Below are 17,151 nucleotides of genomic sequence, written 5' to 3' on the forward strand. Positions count from 1 at the left end.
AAGCAGCAGGACGGAGAATGACAAGGTCATTGTAAATGTGAAGTGTGTGTACTTTCTGACAAATGAAACTTGCTAGAAACTAAAAGGTTTGTAGGACGGGTGCTGCTATGAGCCTGGAATTTTTCCGTGCTGTCAAATGGATGGTAAGCTTTAGCCAGAGCGGGGAGGGAAACATCCCAGTTAGGTCTCAGTCCTCTTCCTTGTGTCCTGTGTTCCATGTCCCATGGAGCAGATTGTCACTGGGGGTCCTCTTCTTGCGGTGGTGTCCTTATTTCTGAGACCTGGACTTTGCCTAGGCAGGTGCTGGAGGAACAGCCTCTGAGTGCAATGTTGTTGTTCGTTTCATGGGCAGCTGTGCCTCTCTCCACTTGGGCTGGTGAAGTTTGTGGTGGCCACTAAAGACCTCTCAGGCCAGCCCAAGCTTGCCGTGCCTGTGTCTGTGTTCTCTCTGGCAACTGCATTCTCTCTGGGACCCAGCTTCTTCCTACATGCTGTGGTCATCAGAGAGGTTTTTTAAACTAATCCCAACAGCTAAATACAAACTCAGAAAGACTCTGTTGGACAAAGAAAAAAAAATGGGCGGGGAGATAGGGAATGAAGTTTACATTTTAACATAAAAAGCTCCTGCTTGAAATTAGAGGTGAAATTTCCCCTTTTAGTCTAAAATATGGATACCCATCCATTCCTCATGCAACGAGTGACAATGAGCTTCTCTCCAGCCTCCCATCCCACGCGTACTCTTGCCATAGTCGCAATGACAAATGTATTTGGTCACTCTCGTGCCCATGAGTAAAAGGAACTTCTGTAGAGGAGGCCCTCAGCCCCAAGACTCCACTGAGCACCTCTAGTCATTTTGTTTCTTAACTTGCCCATCCCAGTGTCCTGAGGCCCAACCTGTTGCCAACCATGACCTGGCCGAGCTTCTTGCTGGCCTCCCTTTTGTCCTTTTCAGAAGGCCAGCAGGACCCAGCTAACAGAGCTATCGTTTACAAGGAGAAGGGCCTTAAAGGTGGGGTAGTCAGGATGTTGAACTCCAAAGTAGATTGAAGTTAAGAGGGAAAAGTAGACACTGCAATCTATAGAGGCAGGTTCAGAATTTGGAAATGCAGGTTTCCTGGAGAATCCCCTCGGGTGGACGTTCACACCTCTGGCAAAGGCCTCGTAACACTGTGGAAAGCTCACAGGTTTCGGTTCTTTTTCTGCGGTGATCGGTGATCCGTCAGGTGAGTTTGGACAGGCCACTGACTTTCTAACCTCAGCATTTTATCTAGATTTCCGGGAAGCTGTGAGAAAGCTGCAGAGGGTAAACCCTGAGAACTCTGTGGCTCTAATGATTAGAAGTAGGGGCAAAAGAGAGCAAGAGGAGGCACTGTGGTGTCAGCCTCAGGCGGCGTTAGCTCTGCACTGTGCTGTGTAGTACCTGCCAGTTCTGCACGGCCCTTCAAAGCTCCTGACACTGATGTTTCTGTGTCTCCTGACTTCTGTAGCTCATTAGCTCACTTGCTCCCAAGATATTCAGGACCCCCAAAAAGAGAGCCCAGTGAAGGGCACTTCCTATCTGTTTTCATTACTATTGTATTTCCCAGCATGTTGAACAGCATTGAATAGAAATCTTCTCAGCTATAAAAAAAGACACTGATGTCTGACACCAGAGCAGCCTCATTTTGTCATCTTTTCCTTTCTTTTGATTACTTTAAATTATTTTTAATGTTTTTTATAAAAATGTCTATCTTATAAGTTGTGTGACATTTCCTCACTTAAAAGCTTAGATGAAGCCCCATTGTCAACAAGTTAAATCCTGGGCCTGAAATTTTTTAATTTTTTGTGATCTAGTCCAAGCTTTCTAATGTCACCTCCTGTCTCTTCTTCCCTCTCTGTTATGTTAATAATTCAGAGCTTATCAGTGAGGCCTGATGCTAAACAAAACACTCTCATATCTCTGATTTTGCTTATATTGCTGTTCCTTCTCTCTTCTGGGGAACATCTCCTCTGCCTGTAAAACATTCTTCTACCATAATTTCTTCTAAATCACCTTGTTACCCCACCTGCTTCATTTCTCCTTCAAAGGCACCTGGCCTCCCCACACCTTGCTGCATACTCCCCCAAATCAACTTCATTTATTGTGGTTGTATACAGCCTTTTATTATTTAACTTTTCATATGTGTCTTGTCACTTCAACTCTTGTAAGATTTTTAGGGCAAGAGGGATGGTTCTTAGATTACTTTTATACTCCTCATGTTAACCGACACAGTATTACCCATATAACTCTACAGTAAATATTCAATTAAAATATAGTAGGAATAGATGCCAGATGCAGTGACTCACCCCTGTAATCTCAGCACTTTGGGAAGAAGAGGCTGGGGGATCGCTTGAGACAAGGTTAGAGACCAGCCTGGACAACACAGTGAGACCCCATCTTTACAAAAAATTTAAAAATTACCTGGGTGTGGTGGCACACACCTATAGTTCCAGCTACTTGGGAGGCTGAGGCAGAAGGATTGCTTGAGCCCAAGAGTCCAAGGCTGCAGTGAGCTAGGATCACACCACTGCACTCCAGCCTGGGAGACAGAGCAAGACCCTGTCTTTGTATACATATATGAATAGAAGACATACCAACCAATCCCTTGGAAAATATACCCACCTAGTGTTTTCTTTCTAAACGTGCCATATCTATGTCTAACCAGGCACTTTTCCATCTTTTAACTACCTTCAGTGTTCTCAGTCAGTTGACCAACATCAGTTGTGTTGTGCATGACTAACTCTTAGGCAGGAGGTCACTGAAGCCAGTTTTGCAGACATGAACCAACAGCCCGTAGATGTGTTCTGGACATTGGTGCATGAGTCTGTCCCACTGACGTGGACTGAAAAGCCACGAAAGGGAAAAGAACAAGTGGCCTAAAGATATACCTGTAGCGAGTGAGGACAACAGTTAGAGCCTCTCTAGCCATTCTTATTTTAGGTAGACAAATTTTGTTTATTAAAGTTCAAAAAGGAGTTCTGGAGAAAACAGAATAGGTAGCTCAATACAGCTTTCATTTTTGTGTATGTCTCTTAGGTGCCAAATTATGTCCTAAAAGTCTTTCTTCTCAAAAGAAATCCAACCGAGTTTCCTCTTCTGTGATTTCCCTTGGGAATGAAGAGAGTAGAACGATTTATTGTGGATACTTGGAGAATTGAAAGGAGAATGATAAAGTATGAAGAAAGCTACTGTAGCATTTTAGATCATTCTTACCAATGATTCCTAGGATATATATCGTAAATACTTACATAATATAGGTAGTAGTGTACATCAGAACCCAAACACAGTGTATACTGTCAGTGCACCTTGAAACTTAAAAAAATAGCCTTAAAATGAATGCTATACTCCTCTTGACTGAAGAAAGCCTTCGATCCTAAACTACAAAATTCTGCAAAAAAAATTAACATTGTCTTGGGGTGACCTTTTCTCATGTTCTCCCCTAGCATTCCTCAGTCTTTCAAAACAGGGCTAAAAAATACAAGCCTTCCTAGTTACAGTAAGTTCATCCTACTGAGAAATCCATTTTTTTTCAAAGCAAAAATAATCCATGAATTCAGCCACTCATCCAGACTTGGGGATTATGAAGATTCCTGGCTCTTGGACTATTACTTGCTTGTCAGAAATATCAAAAGACGTCAGGGTTTGTTATCCTTAACATACAACCTATTTGATTCAAAGATACTTTTAGAAGTAGTCATGCACACAATGATCATATCCTAAATCCTGTCTACGTTCTGGACAGACACTGGACAGCACTGCAGCAAAAGCCTATGACAGAGCGTTTTCCATCCTGAAGTCAGGATCCACTGGATAAAGTTTATCAAGAGGACTTCGTCTTCTTAGTATGTGGTTTCCAGAAATGTGGACATTGAAGGAGAACACATACCCTCTTATCATTTTCACCTGTGATGCTCTTCTAACTGCACCCCACAGCTCCCTGTCCCTTGCCACTCCAGTCTATTCTCCACAATGGAGATCAAAGTATCTCTGCAAAATGCCAATCTGATTATGTCTCTTCCCTATTGAAAATGGCTTAAAAGCCCCCATTGCTCTTAGGATGAAGTCCAAATTCCTTATTTTGGCTTACAAGCCAAAATCCAGCCCTGGATCCAGTCCTGGCTTACCTCTCTAAATTTTTTTTTTTTTTAACTCTACCACCTACCACCTACCACTACCACACATCTCCTCTGCTTTCCAACTATGTTGAAAAGCACTTAATTCCGTATGCTCTCTTGTCTCTGTCTTTGGCATTTTGTTCCGTCCTCTCCTGCTCCCACGTACTCTTAATGTAGACTTTATTTCATAAACACACATGCTCCTGTTTGCACAAACTCATGTAAGAGTACGTGTTTCCGGTGGTATGAAGAGTAAGATTTAACTGCTACTATTATACACTACCAATTCTCTAGTGATACTACACACCAGCATGTAACTTGGAAATCTAAACACTGTCAAATTTTTGTCTTGATGACCACCTTCCTCCCCCTCACCAAGTGAGTTTGAATGTTTGACGTTAGAAAATAGATTCTATTTCAAATCAAAGACAACGTTACTATGGTAGAGTGCTCTGGCCTCCACCTCTAGATGCCTTTCATTGTTCACTAATGAGATAAAATGTGGTGGCCCCATCTGTCTTTGTTTGTTTTGGCTTGGTCTTGACTATGTAAAAGATCATACAGTAACATTAACAAGATATTTAATTCACTAAAGACGTCTTTAACTTCCTCATTTGCTAAATTAATAGGAAGATAATCTAGGGAAACAACGAAATACAATTCACCCACCCAATTTTTAATAGACTTGACAGTCTCTGTGGGTCCTTGGAAAAAGCATCATGGTACTTTCTGTAGTTCCACAGAAAAGTCATTTTGCATGTGGATACATTATCTCTCTACCTCTTAAGCTTAAGCTTTCAACTACTGAAATGCAGACTCACATATAGTAAGAATCCAAATATTTTGTTGGTTATTGGTTATTGCCAACATATCTGGTAAATGATCTGAATTCAATTTTAAGCTGTCTTAATGCCAAAAAAGTATATCCTTAACTTTAATCCAGTAGGTTTTTACTAAGAATTTACTGTTTTTTAAGGCTTTTGTTCCTTGAAAAAGCCCTCATTTAGATTGACGTCTCTGAGTAATTATTAGGTGTGCCCGGGATACACTGGAGTGAATGCTCAAACATTGACCTTGATGCTAGGACTCCCCTGGGTGGTGATCTGGCTTCCCTGAGCCTCCTGATACTTTGGGAAGGGTTGGAACCCCTGCCTGGTTCTTTTCCCTCAGAGGCTCACATGGCTATATGCAGACAGCCTGTGTGTCACCTGTCTCACTATATGCCTTTGTAGATGTGCTGCCTGGATGGGTCATGAGAATGAGGGATTTGCCATATTAAATTCTTAAGATTACTTCTTACAGAATTCCCCAAATCAAAGATTTATACCATCAGGGTCACTATCCAGCCAGAAGTGATCCAGAATCTCCTGTTTCAAGTCACCCAGGAGGTCCTGGAGTTGAATTAAACCAACATATTTGTGAAGTGACTGCTGGAGACTGCGCACAGGGCAAGGGGCCAGGGTGGTCTCAATAGATTCACAGCCCAGCCCTGCCCTGTCTGGACAATCTTACTCCAAATGGCAGGACCTGAGTCTTGTGCTCCCAACCCTGCCCTGGCATTCACAGAGTCACTACATTAATACTGAATCAACAAATGAAGTGGGAAGCTTTTCGAACTAGAGGAGCTTGTTATCCTAAAGAACAAAACCAGCCCCTTTTAAAATACTTGAGAACAAAGTCTAAACAAGATGCAACCAAACTTGAGAATTCATACACTCAAGGATAGATTCAGTAGTATGTCTGACAAGGATTTCGTTTTCTATCTAAAACACAGGCAATCTACTGAGAGACAAGTTGCCATGCCTCTCTGCAAGCATGCTGCTGGGGGTCAGGGGAAAGACTCTAGAGGTGTTGCAATAAAAAGGTGCCTCACGAGGGTGTATGAACCTTTTAAATTAGTCCCAGATGGCCGTTGACAATTTGCATCTAGCAACTGGTAGGGGCCGCTCCTCTGTTGCCTCCCTAACACAAGCAGGTGAAGTTGTGGGGCCAGGTCCTCCTCAAGGGAGATAAAGGGAGTCCCAGGAATTGGGGACCTGGCCTAAGAAGGTGACAACTAAGAGGCTGGCCTTTCCCTGACCCCCTCACGGTCATGCTAAAAGGGGGATATAGGTCAGAGAAGAGAACTGGAAGGCCCACTTGAATCAAGGGGGTCCATCTTCCTCCCCTCAATCCCCAGAATCACCCAGGGCTCCTAAATGGCAATGATGATCTGAACCACCAAGGCCAGGAAAAGGAACCCTGGGACCCATCAGCCCTGCTGTTCCATTTGCAACACCGGCCCTGGACCCGGTGACCCATGTCTTGGGAATAGTCCACCCTCCAGTAGTTTACATTTGCAGCAGTCAACAGGTGCATCTTAGGAATTCTGGGGTTTGTGAGCCTGCAAGGTGATTATTACAGCCTCTGCCTTTTTCTTGAGTCGCCTTTTCCTCTCTTGGGCCTCCTGATTCCTACTGTACAAGACCAAGGTGGCCACTTTCAGGAGGTACTACTTGATTCTGTGGCTTATTTCTGCAGCTTCCTCCTGATAAGAGGGGCTGCCTGATCTCTTAGGACTGGCTGTCCCTCTATTGAATCAGGAGATAGAGGGGTATATTTACCAAGACCCCTCTTAGCCTTTCCAGGAAGGTACTGGAACTCCCATCCAATCCCTGATCTACCATGGATAGCCCAGGGCAATTGAGAGGCCCAGTCCCAGTCCCTCACAAGCCTTCCAATATACACACCTGAAAGTTTTTCCTTCCATTGTCCCATTTCATCACTGGGGTCCTATTAGGGTCCTCCAGTGGTACTGCTATTCTTCCAACTGGATAAGGTTCCACCCCTTCGCTGGCCCTATACAAGATGTAAACAAAACTCATCCCCAACATTCTTCCCCACTTGCTGAGAAGGGCCTACTTTTCAGGGTTTGATTCAACAAGGAACATGGCCATCCCTCCAGAAGAGTTTAAATACTCGGGTTAAGTTCTAGAAAGCCTCGATATACCCATCAGGGCTGTCTGAAAACCTGCCAAGATCCTCCTTAATCTGCCTTAAGTCCTGAAGAGAAAAGGTGACCTGATCCTTAATGGGGCCATATTCACCAGGCATCTGTCATAGGGGCAGTTGAGACTGGGACCTGCCTAAAACCAGGATTCCTAGGCTGGGGTAAACTTGAGAGATAACCTGGATAGGGAGGAGCAGAGAAGATTGATTCCCCTGCTGGAGGTAGCTCTGGGGTTTGCTTCCCTACTTCCCTGGGATTGCCCTTGTAACCTCTCCTGAGATGGCCACTAGGAGGGCTGAATCAATCCTACAATGTTGGCAAAGGTCTGGGTTGGGGTTACACTGCAGGGCAAAGGAGGCCTGCACATAAGGGACCTTGGACCATTTGCCCTCATGTTTACAGAAAGCTTCTTTCCTGAGGCAATGCTTCTTTTCTGTGCCTCAAGGTGGCAACCAAGCAAACTACAAGGACATTTTCACCATGAGTTTACTTACAGATACCAAAGCACACTTTGCTTTGTGCTACTCAGTCTTCTATTTTATACTTTCAGTGACTAAGCTAAATGCTCATTCTAGGTAGTAACATCCCTGGTTTACAACAAACATCCTTAACATTTAACACTGAATAGAAAAGAGATAGGAACCATGACAGCCACCAAAGAAAATAAGAAATAAACAACAATAGGAAAGACTGGAAGTCCTGGTGCTGATGGGTAGTCGGGGACTGGAGTTAGTTCAGAGGCCTTTGGATAACACTGAGGCGTGGTCTTGGCCAGATAACCTCAGTTGCTCCAGGACCTCCTTCCAGTCCCATGCAATGGGTAGACCTCTGGGAAGGGAAACTGGGTTGGAACAAAGCCAACATTCCCAACACCTAAGGGTGATGGGGGATTGATGATGTCCTCCCCAGCAAGCCTGTCCTCTGTGTCTGAAGTCCTGGAACAAAGCCAACATTCCCAATACCTAAGGGTGATGGGGGATTGATGATGTCCTCCCCAGCAAGCCTGTCCTCTGTGTCTTAAGTCCTGCAGCTGCTCTAGTCACTTTCAACTGGCTGACAGAGGCCCGGTATTTTTCCTTCATTTTGACTATTGTGGAGTTTAGAGACTCTGAAAAATAGGACAGAATCATTTTTACCCTTCCACAGATCCCGAACAAGCCCCCAAAATGTTCACAGGATCTCTGGAGTATCGATTTTTCTGGCCAAAACCCTCTGTGGCCATGGCGTCTTTGCCCAAGTTCTTGTCCTGCATCCAGGAACACAAAAAAGTGAAGGGCAAAAAAGAGGAAATGTTTTACTTAGTGTTAGAACAGCTCAGAGGAGTGGGTAGCTCCTCTCTGTTAGCAGGTTGTCTAGTGTTTGGTTCTCATCAGAGAGGAGGCCCTAGAGAGAAAGGCTCCTCTCCACAGGCAAGTCATTCGAAGGTCTCTTCAGGTCTCTGAACCTCTAAGCAGAGAGAGTAGCTCCTCTCTGCTGGCAAGTCATCTCTGCAGCTGGTGGTCCCATCTCTCTGCCCTCTTCTGCCTCTGGTCATCTTCTGCCCTGCTCTGGCTGAGCCTATGGCTTTTACGGACCTCAGAGGGGAGGAAGTGCATGCCAGTTGATCCCTGGGTGGCCATGGGTGGGCCTGCAAGAGGCACCATGAGTCCCCACTCCAGTCAGTGGGACTGGCAGCCAGGCCCCCAACCTTCAGGCTCTCCCTGGCCTGAAGGTGGGGCCTTACTGGGCACCCGCCCCTTTCTGGCCAGAAATCAATTTGCCTCCTACTGTCATTCATGGCCCCAGGGCTCTGCCCCAATCAGCCTCTCAGAAATCTGAGCAGGCGCCCAGAGCAAAGAGGCCAGGCAGTGGGAGCAGATACCCCGAGCCTGCAGGGATGGTGGGGTTGAGGGGGGTTCCTTCCTGGGGCCCCCAGTGGTGCAGGCTGCAGTGATGCCAGGGTCCTGTGCCTCGGAGGACAGCCACAGCTGCCCCCAGGAGCTCCCGCCCTGCCAACTCAGAAGAGGCAGGGCTACCACTTGTCCCCATCTCCTGCCTACTTCATGGAGTGGGAGGTCCAGGTCTGCAGCCATGGCAGGAGGGCAGATCTTGCCTGTTGCCAAGCTCCCCCAAGAACACAGGGAGGCGCCAATCCACAGCTGCAGTTTGGGCGGCTGTACCTGTTCCTCAGAGCAGGAGGCCTGGGTCTGCAGCTGTAGTTTGGGTGGCTGCAGTGGCACAGAGAGCTCCCCTCCAAACTCAGAAGGGGCAGGGGCCGGCCCTCCCCTACCCGACCCCAGATCTATGGAGTATGCAGCCCCAGCTGTGCCTCCCTGCTGCAGCTGGAATGATGGTAGCAGTCACTGCCATCGGAGGCATCAAGAGAAAAAGAAGCAATGGAATTTGGTCTCTTAATGGGTTAGGAAAGACAGATAATGAGGAGACACAGAAATAAAAAGTGGTTGGCCCCCGACTCCCCTGGGTGCCTGTTCCTCTCAGTGCACACAGCTATCCCTTAGCCCTGGAAGGAGGCCACGGCCTGTGGGGCACTGACTCACACACTTCTGTGTGGGACATGGAAATGGGAGGGCAGGTAGGGTAGTCTGTTAGTATCTCTGCCATCCTCCAGTGCTCAGCCTCCTGTGCTACAGGGATTGCTGCTCACTGCCAGAGAAGATTTCTTCCAAAAGCCAAGCCAGCTATAGTCTGTTTGGAAGCTGTGTGAGAGAGGAGGGGTTCAGGGCAGGCAGGGGAGGGGAAGAGAGGGAAGTAAACGGAGGAGTGGGACCTACAAGAGACTCCTTGGATATCACTAATGTTGTCCTTTCCTTGAAAATTCACACAAGTGTTGGCTTTACAAGTATTTGTTAAACTGCCTGAATTTATGCATTTTTCTGTATATTTTGTTCACATTAAAAAATGTTCAAACGAAAACAAAAAGAGCACAAGAGCATGAGTTAAGCAAGCCCCTTCTGTGCATCTTAGTAACTGTAGGACTTTGGGCAGTGAAAATAAGAATAAAAGCTGTTGAATGTTGCCTGTGTCCCTGTACTAAACGTGCGCTATCCAACATTCCTGGGAGTTAGACGTATACTGCCCTTTCTACAGAAGACACTGCCTTTAGCAAGGTGAGGAGGTCTGCCCTTTATCACACAGCCCTTGACAGGCAGAGTCAGGTTTGGACATCAGGTCCTCTTAGGTCTACCCAGAGCCTGCCCTCCTGCAGCAACGTGGAACATGCCCTCCAAGGCCTGCTTGTGACTGGCGGGGGCACTCACAAATAAAACCACACTGTCAGGCTATCCCTAGAGATGAGTCCAGAGAAAGGTCCCTTCGTGAGATTGGAATTAGGAGATTTGGTCTTGACAGAGAACTTGAAAGTCTGCATTGGCAGTGTACTTGAAAATCTGCACAGGCAAGACATGCCTAATTAAATGTGATGGTTTTAATTGCTTCTAAGAGTGTACTTCAGGTTGACGCAATGTTTCTGCTGGGTTGTATAAAGGAAAATGCCTGTTAGGTTTGCTGCTTGAAATAATTATAGCTAGAAGAGTTTAAAGTGCTTCAAGTGGTTATTTTTGTTACGGGGTGTATCAAAATACGGATACATAATTGACTCCCTCTGTGGTTCCTGGTGTGGCCTCTGGCTCTGAGACACATCAGCCAATACCCTGAAGTCAGTGTACAATTGTCCCTCTGTCCCTAAGGAGCAGTAACATGTACAGTCCCTGGATCCTGATGACCCTGAAGAGCCACGGCTGATGGAACTCAGCTTCTCCCAGTCTGGAAAAATGACTCAGCACGTGGAGACTAAAGACCATCTGAAGCATTTCTCCAATTGCTATCTTCTGCTGCATAAGCAAGGGTTATAAAACCATGCATGGATTGAGGTTCAGGACGTGGGGGCCTTGACTGACTATAAATGGCTCTATTTACTTGAGCCAAGTCCTCAGTTTCTGTGGAAATGTATTTCACTGTGACCCACCTGGTTCCTGAAAGTCCCTGTGCTTATAACCCCAGTACTATAATGGCATCCTCATATTTCCCCCAAAAAGAGGGGTGCTTAGGCCTGAATTTAAGTGGCAGAGGGAGGGTCAAGGAGACATTAAACCACTAACGTGTACATTTTCCTAAAGTATTCAGTTAAATATTGTTAAGATTGTATTGCTGAACGCCAGGAGTTCGGCCTAGGCCAAGTAGCTTGTCCCAAAGAATGCCAATCACTGAGACGATGAGTACTGCCAGGGAAGGAAGGCTTTATTGCAGGGGATGTCAGCCAGAGAGACAGGAGGCAAGTCTCAAATCCATCTCTCAGCTCAACTAAAGTTAGGGGTTCATATAGCGAAGAAGGAAAACGGGGGGCGGGCAAGGAAGAGGAGTTGGTCAACAGGCAGCAGGGGATCAGATGAGAGGTCTGGTGCATTGTAACCATGTGTGTGCAGCAAAACAGGAATGAGGGAGGGGTAAGGAAGAGGAGTTGGCAAACAGGAAGCAGGTGTATCTGTTGTCCAGATGCAGTCACCTGGAAAGCCTCAGTTCCCTGATATGGTCCGGGAGGCCTGATGGTCAATTTCCTGAGAAAGGAACTCAGATAATAGAAACAAATATAAGTTTCTTAAGCTTCAGTTCTATGGGAAACTGGACTGGTCTCAGTGCCCCCTTTCTTTTTAGTCAATTCCTTAATCATGAGGAATCTGGTCATTGATCTTTGGCTGCTTGATACTGCGGAGGGGCATACTGGGATAATAAGGAAGAATGAAAATGTTGCATGTGTAATCGGAAGTACTCATGAGTACCTGGTTGGCATCCAGGTTGGAATACCATGATCTGCATACTTTTATTAATGGTTTTAGAACAGCATCTTAAGCCACATTGAACTAGGATGATCAATAATGTAGATAATCCAAATTTTAAGATAACAGAGAATATGGAGAGGGGATCCCCTGGGGGAATCTAAGAGAACAATCTTATGCCTACCCACAAGTCTTCCTGATTCATCACATCCCAATCAAATGGAGTGCTGTTCAGGTCACCATCAAGGGAAAAGAGGCATTTGCCTTCTTCTAGGAAACCAGGGGGACTTTGTAGTCCCTAAAAGGTTTTTCATATAAGGCATGCTCAGTATGTTCTTTTAGGGGTCTACAGATGTTCAAATGTGCAGGTAGGGACATGCAAAAAGCTATGAACTGGTTGGATTAAGGGGTTACTATGGTCTAGAGCAGATTGGGTTTTTTTGTTTTGTTTTGTTTGAAACAGAGTCTCACTCTGTTGCCCAGGCTGGAGTGCAGTGGCACAATCTTGGCTCACTGTTACCTCGCCTCCTGGGTTCAAGTGATTCTCCTGCTGCAGCCTTCCAAGTAGCTGGAATTACAGGTGCATGCTACCACAGCTGGCTAAAATTTGTATTTCTAGTACAGACAGGGTTACACCACATTGGCCAGACTGGTCTCGAACTCCTGACCTCAGGTGATCCACCTGCTTTGGCCTCCCAAAATGCTGGGATTGCAGGCATGAGCCACCGCACCCAGCCATATTGGGGTTTTGAGTGACATATATAACAGTGGCATAAATTGGCCAATGAGGCAAGAGCTTGTGAAATATAAATTGATGAGTCATCCATCCAGGAGCAGGAAGGATCTGGAGAACAATAACAACCTGAAAAGCACATGTTTCCTTTATGATTTCTTATCTAGAGTTCTTTGGCTGAGCTTTGAATATTAACTTAAGGCCACGGAAAGGTTCATGAGACCATGACTATTTCCCCTGGAGGGATCCCAGAGGGACTGATTGGTGAATCCATGGTTTAACACTGGCTAACCTGACAGATGAGTTGAGTGGTCAGCAGCACCTCAAAAGGGCTGACCCATTGTGGTTGCAGCTGGTCTTCTGCCTGGCAGGATTTCCAGGTCTTCAGCAAGACTTGGTTCCTGGTTTCAAAGAGTGGAGAGGCATGTCTGTAAGGAAGTGGAGTCTGCTGGAAACAAACTCAGAAAGACTAGCCAATATACTTAGTGTATTTCCTGTTTTATATGTGACTTAGCTTCTGTTTCAGGGGAGGAAAAATCCTCAAGTGACAGGGAGTCTGGGAGTCAGGGAGATGCTCTCCCACATAATATTTCAAAAGAGCTAACAGCCAATCCACTTTTGGGGGCCTACCCATATCCTCAGCAGGGCAACGGGAAAGTTCTTTTCCCAGATGAGATTGGTCTCTTGGCAAATTTTAGAGACTTCTTTAATGTCCTATTCATTAGAGTTCTTAGGAGTCCATATCAAGGAATTATCTTCTCTATTAGAGCTTTTACAACTTCAGTAGATTTCTCAGGCCTGGTCGGGTAAGCCTCAACCCAGCCTGTGTAAAGGTATCAACCAAAACCAACGAATATCAAAAATAATCCAGGGGCCAGGGGCATTATGGCGAAATCTGATTATGAGACTTCTCTAGGATTAGTACCTCTCCATTGAGTTCCTTGTTTAAAAGGAGTTTTTGTGCCTTCCAGGAGCTTTGGGTTATTTTTCAGGCAGATAGGACAACTTTGGACTATGGTTTGTATTGTTCATTAAAAGTCAGGCCCAACAGGATAAGACTGTATTCAGCATAAAGTAGCCTTGCACCCATAATGGGTGTTTTGATGGATTTTCTCAAGAATCAGTCTAATCAAAGTTTTTGGAAGGGGAATTTTTATTTCATTAAGTCATTGATGGTTAGCATGTTTAGAAAACCCCCATTCCTCAGCTCTTTTAAGATCAGCCTCCAAATATCTTGGGCAATGGGTCTCCAAACAGAGTGGGAACAAGAGCCATCTGGGCAGCGGGTTCCTTGACTGCCTTTTTCGCCTAGCTAGGCTAGCCTTCATATTTCCTCGTGCAACATGAGTGCCTGCCTTCTGGTGTCCTTAACAGTGAACAATTGTTATTTCCCTGGGCATTTTTCTGTTTCTAATAATGCAAACACTTGAGGACTATGCTTTGTTATTGAAAATGAGGGAGGCCCCTTTCCTTTGAAATTACCCCCATGGAAATGGGCCATTAGAAAAGCATATTTGGGTGAAACATTGAATTGCTTTCCCTTACCCAGATGTAGAGCTCTGGCTAAAGCTCAGTCCTTTGGGTGCATGTCCCTGGGGGGAGGGCCTGCACTTCAATTACCTGTTGAGCAGTAACTACAGCATACCTGGCCCCTCTGACTCTTTTTTCTACAAAACTTCTTCCATCAGTGAAGAACTTTTCATTGGGTTCTGTCAATGGCAAGTCTGTGAGGTCCAGTCTGCTAGAGTAAACTTGATCAGTTATTTGAATGCAATCATACAGGAAGCTGGAGTTTCCCTGGTAGCAGGGTAGACAGGATTCAGAGTAGAAGCAGCCTTAAGAGTTACATTTGGTAGCCAAAAAACATAGGAGAAATGATCAACATTATTAATCATCTTGGAAATGCAAATTAAAACCACTATGAGATACCACCTCACCCCAGGCAGAATGGCCATTATTAAAAAGTCAAAAAACAATAGATACTGATGTGTATGTAGTGAAAGGGAATGCTTATACACTGTTGGTGGGAATGCAAAGTAGTACAATCGCTATGGAAAACATGGAGATTTCTCAATGACCTAAACGTAGATCTACCATTTGATCCAGCAATCTCACTTCTGGGTATCTACCCAAAGGAAAAAGAGTCATCATATCAAAAAGGCACATATATGTTTATTGCGGCACAATTCACAATTGCAAACATATGGAATCAACCTATGTTCCCATTAACCAATGAGTGGATAAAGAAAATGTAGCACATACATACCATAGAATGCTACTCAACCAAAAGAAAGAATGAAATATAGTGCCTTTTGTAGCAACTTGGATGGAACCAGATTCCATTATCCTAAGTGAAATAACTCAGGAATGAAAAACCAAAAATCACATGTTCTCACTTATAAGTGGGAGGTAAGCTATGGGTACACAAAGGCACAGTGGTATAATGGACACTGGAGACTCAGAAAGGGGGATGGTAAGAAAGGAATTGAGGGATAAAACATTGCCTGTTGGGTACAATGTACACTATTCAGGTGACATGTACACTAAAAGCCCAGACTTCACTGCTATATAATTCATCCATGTAACCAAAAACTACTTGTACTCCTAAAGTTATTGAAATAAAAAGAAAAAAAAGAGTTACATTTGAGTTATAGTAGCTTGTTCTAGCATCGATCAAAAAATTGACTAATTTATCACTCAATTTAATGGCTATCCTAGGCCCCTGGCAGGTAACATTAAGAAAGGTGGAAAAAGCCTTAAAGTCCCAACATTTCAGGTCATCTCCATTGAATCCAGCCTTTGCAAGGCTGGTCTTGGCCCGCTTTCTATTCAACTTGGGACAATCTTTGTTCTACTGTCTCTCTCTTCTGCAATCAGCACACTGGTTTTTCCTCAGGTATGTGTAGGGGGGTGGCTTTTGCCCTTTTTGAGGAGGCCATTCCAGACTCTTAGCTAAGTCTGCTGCTGAGAACTTAGCCTGCGGCTTCATCTTCCTGCAATTTTTGTTTCTCCTTTTGTTGTTCCTAGTCTACTCTAGACTCAGAAGGACCTTGTATGCCACGTCAACCAAGTGAGACATTGGCAATGTTAGGGTGCCCTCTGATCTTTGCAATTTCTGTGGAATGTCAGGCATACTCTGCCCTATAAAAGTCATATTAATTAACCTGGAATTTTCAAGACTGCAGCTGCATCCGTATCTTTCCAATAAGCCTCCAAAATCCTTACCCAAAATGCTAATGAGCTCTCTTTCACTTCTTGTCTAATTTCCTCAATCTTATTTATGCGTTTGGTTTTTCGGGACACCCTTCCTGAGCCCCATCAAAATACAATCCCAAAAATGTTGGATTTTATCTTCCTCCCTGTCATTCAGGTTCCACTTGGGGTTTTAAAGGGGCATTGCCAGATTGGTGCTGGCCCTCACCTGGTTATTAGGATCTTCTTGTGTGTGACTGGTCAGCCTCCTCCTGAGCCTCTTCTAGCATTAGACAATGTTTTTTGAATGCCAACAAAATGCTAAGGAGGCTCTGAACATCAGCCCAGGTGAGATGACGATAGACTCAAAAAGTTCAGTTATATGTTTCTGGTCATCCCTATAAGCCAGTGTATTAGTCCGTTCTCGCATTACTATAAAGAAATACTTGAGACTGGGCAATTTATTTAAAAAGAGGTTTAACTGGCTCACAGCTCTGTAGGCTGTATAGGAAGCATGGCACCATCTGCTCCTAGGGATGCCTTGGGAAACTTACAATCATGGAGGAAGGTAAAGTGGGAGCAGTCAGTTTACATGATGAAAGCAGGAGCAAGTGGGCGGGGTGGAGGGGGGTGGCACTACCCGCTTGTAAACAACCAGGTCTCACAAAAAGTCACTATCACGAAAACAGCACCAAGGGGATGGTGATAACCATTCATGGTGAGGATGATGATAATAGTACCTACCTCATAGAGTTGTTGTGAGGATCAAGTGGGTTAATTAGTGTAGTACCTTTAAAAGGTGTCTGGCATAGCACATGCACTCAGTGAATGCTAGCTAGCAGCAGTGGTGGGAGACCTACGAGCAGGAGAAGGAAGAGGAAGAGCAGCCATCCTCTTCAGAGATCCCAGCCTGGTGCTCAAGGAAAGCCAACTATGCCCTTAGCTGAAGTTCTCCTCTCTGATCTGTGCTCTATTTGCTTTCAGTGGTTTTCAGTGTTATCATGATGTTTTTAAATCCGTAAGCAACTGCAGGGACTTCTTGAGAGAAATAGTTACGAGCTCTCTGGGGTCATGGGATAATATAACTCCTTATCGCTTCCTCACAGAAGCACGTGAGTTCCCTGTTTGCTTTCCCCAGGTGAACAAAGCAAACATCAGCTGGAAGAGGAAAACCTGGCCTCTGGATTCCGCTTGATTTCATTTCCATTATGTTCCCTTCCACCCAGATCCATGCCAGAGGTTTTTCATTACTAAACAGAAAAAGAAAAGAGAGAAAAACAAACTCAGCTTTTTCACTGGATCCTAAAATGTTTTCCTCAAAGGCATGGGAG

General features: G+C 45.0%; 1 long non-coding RNA gene across 1 annotated transcript in view; it reads left to right on the plus strand.

The window, feature by feature from the left end:
* LOC105485992 (uncharacterized) overlaps positions 1-17,151 on the plus strand; it is a 539,662-nt gene that overhangs the window by 434,229 nt on the left and 88,282 nt on the right. The gene's annotated exons all lie outside the window — the stretch shown is intronic.

Source organism: Macaca nemestrina, chromosome 16, assembly GCF_043159975.1.
Source record: "Macaca nemestrina isolate mMacNem1 chromosome 16, mMacNem.hap1, whole genome shotgun sequence".
Taxonomy (NCBI): Eukaryota; Metazoa; Chordata; class Mammalia; order Primates; family Cercopithecidae; genus Macaca; species Macaca nemestrina.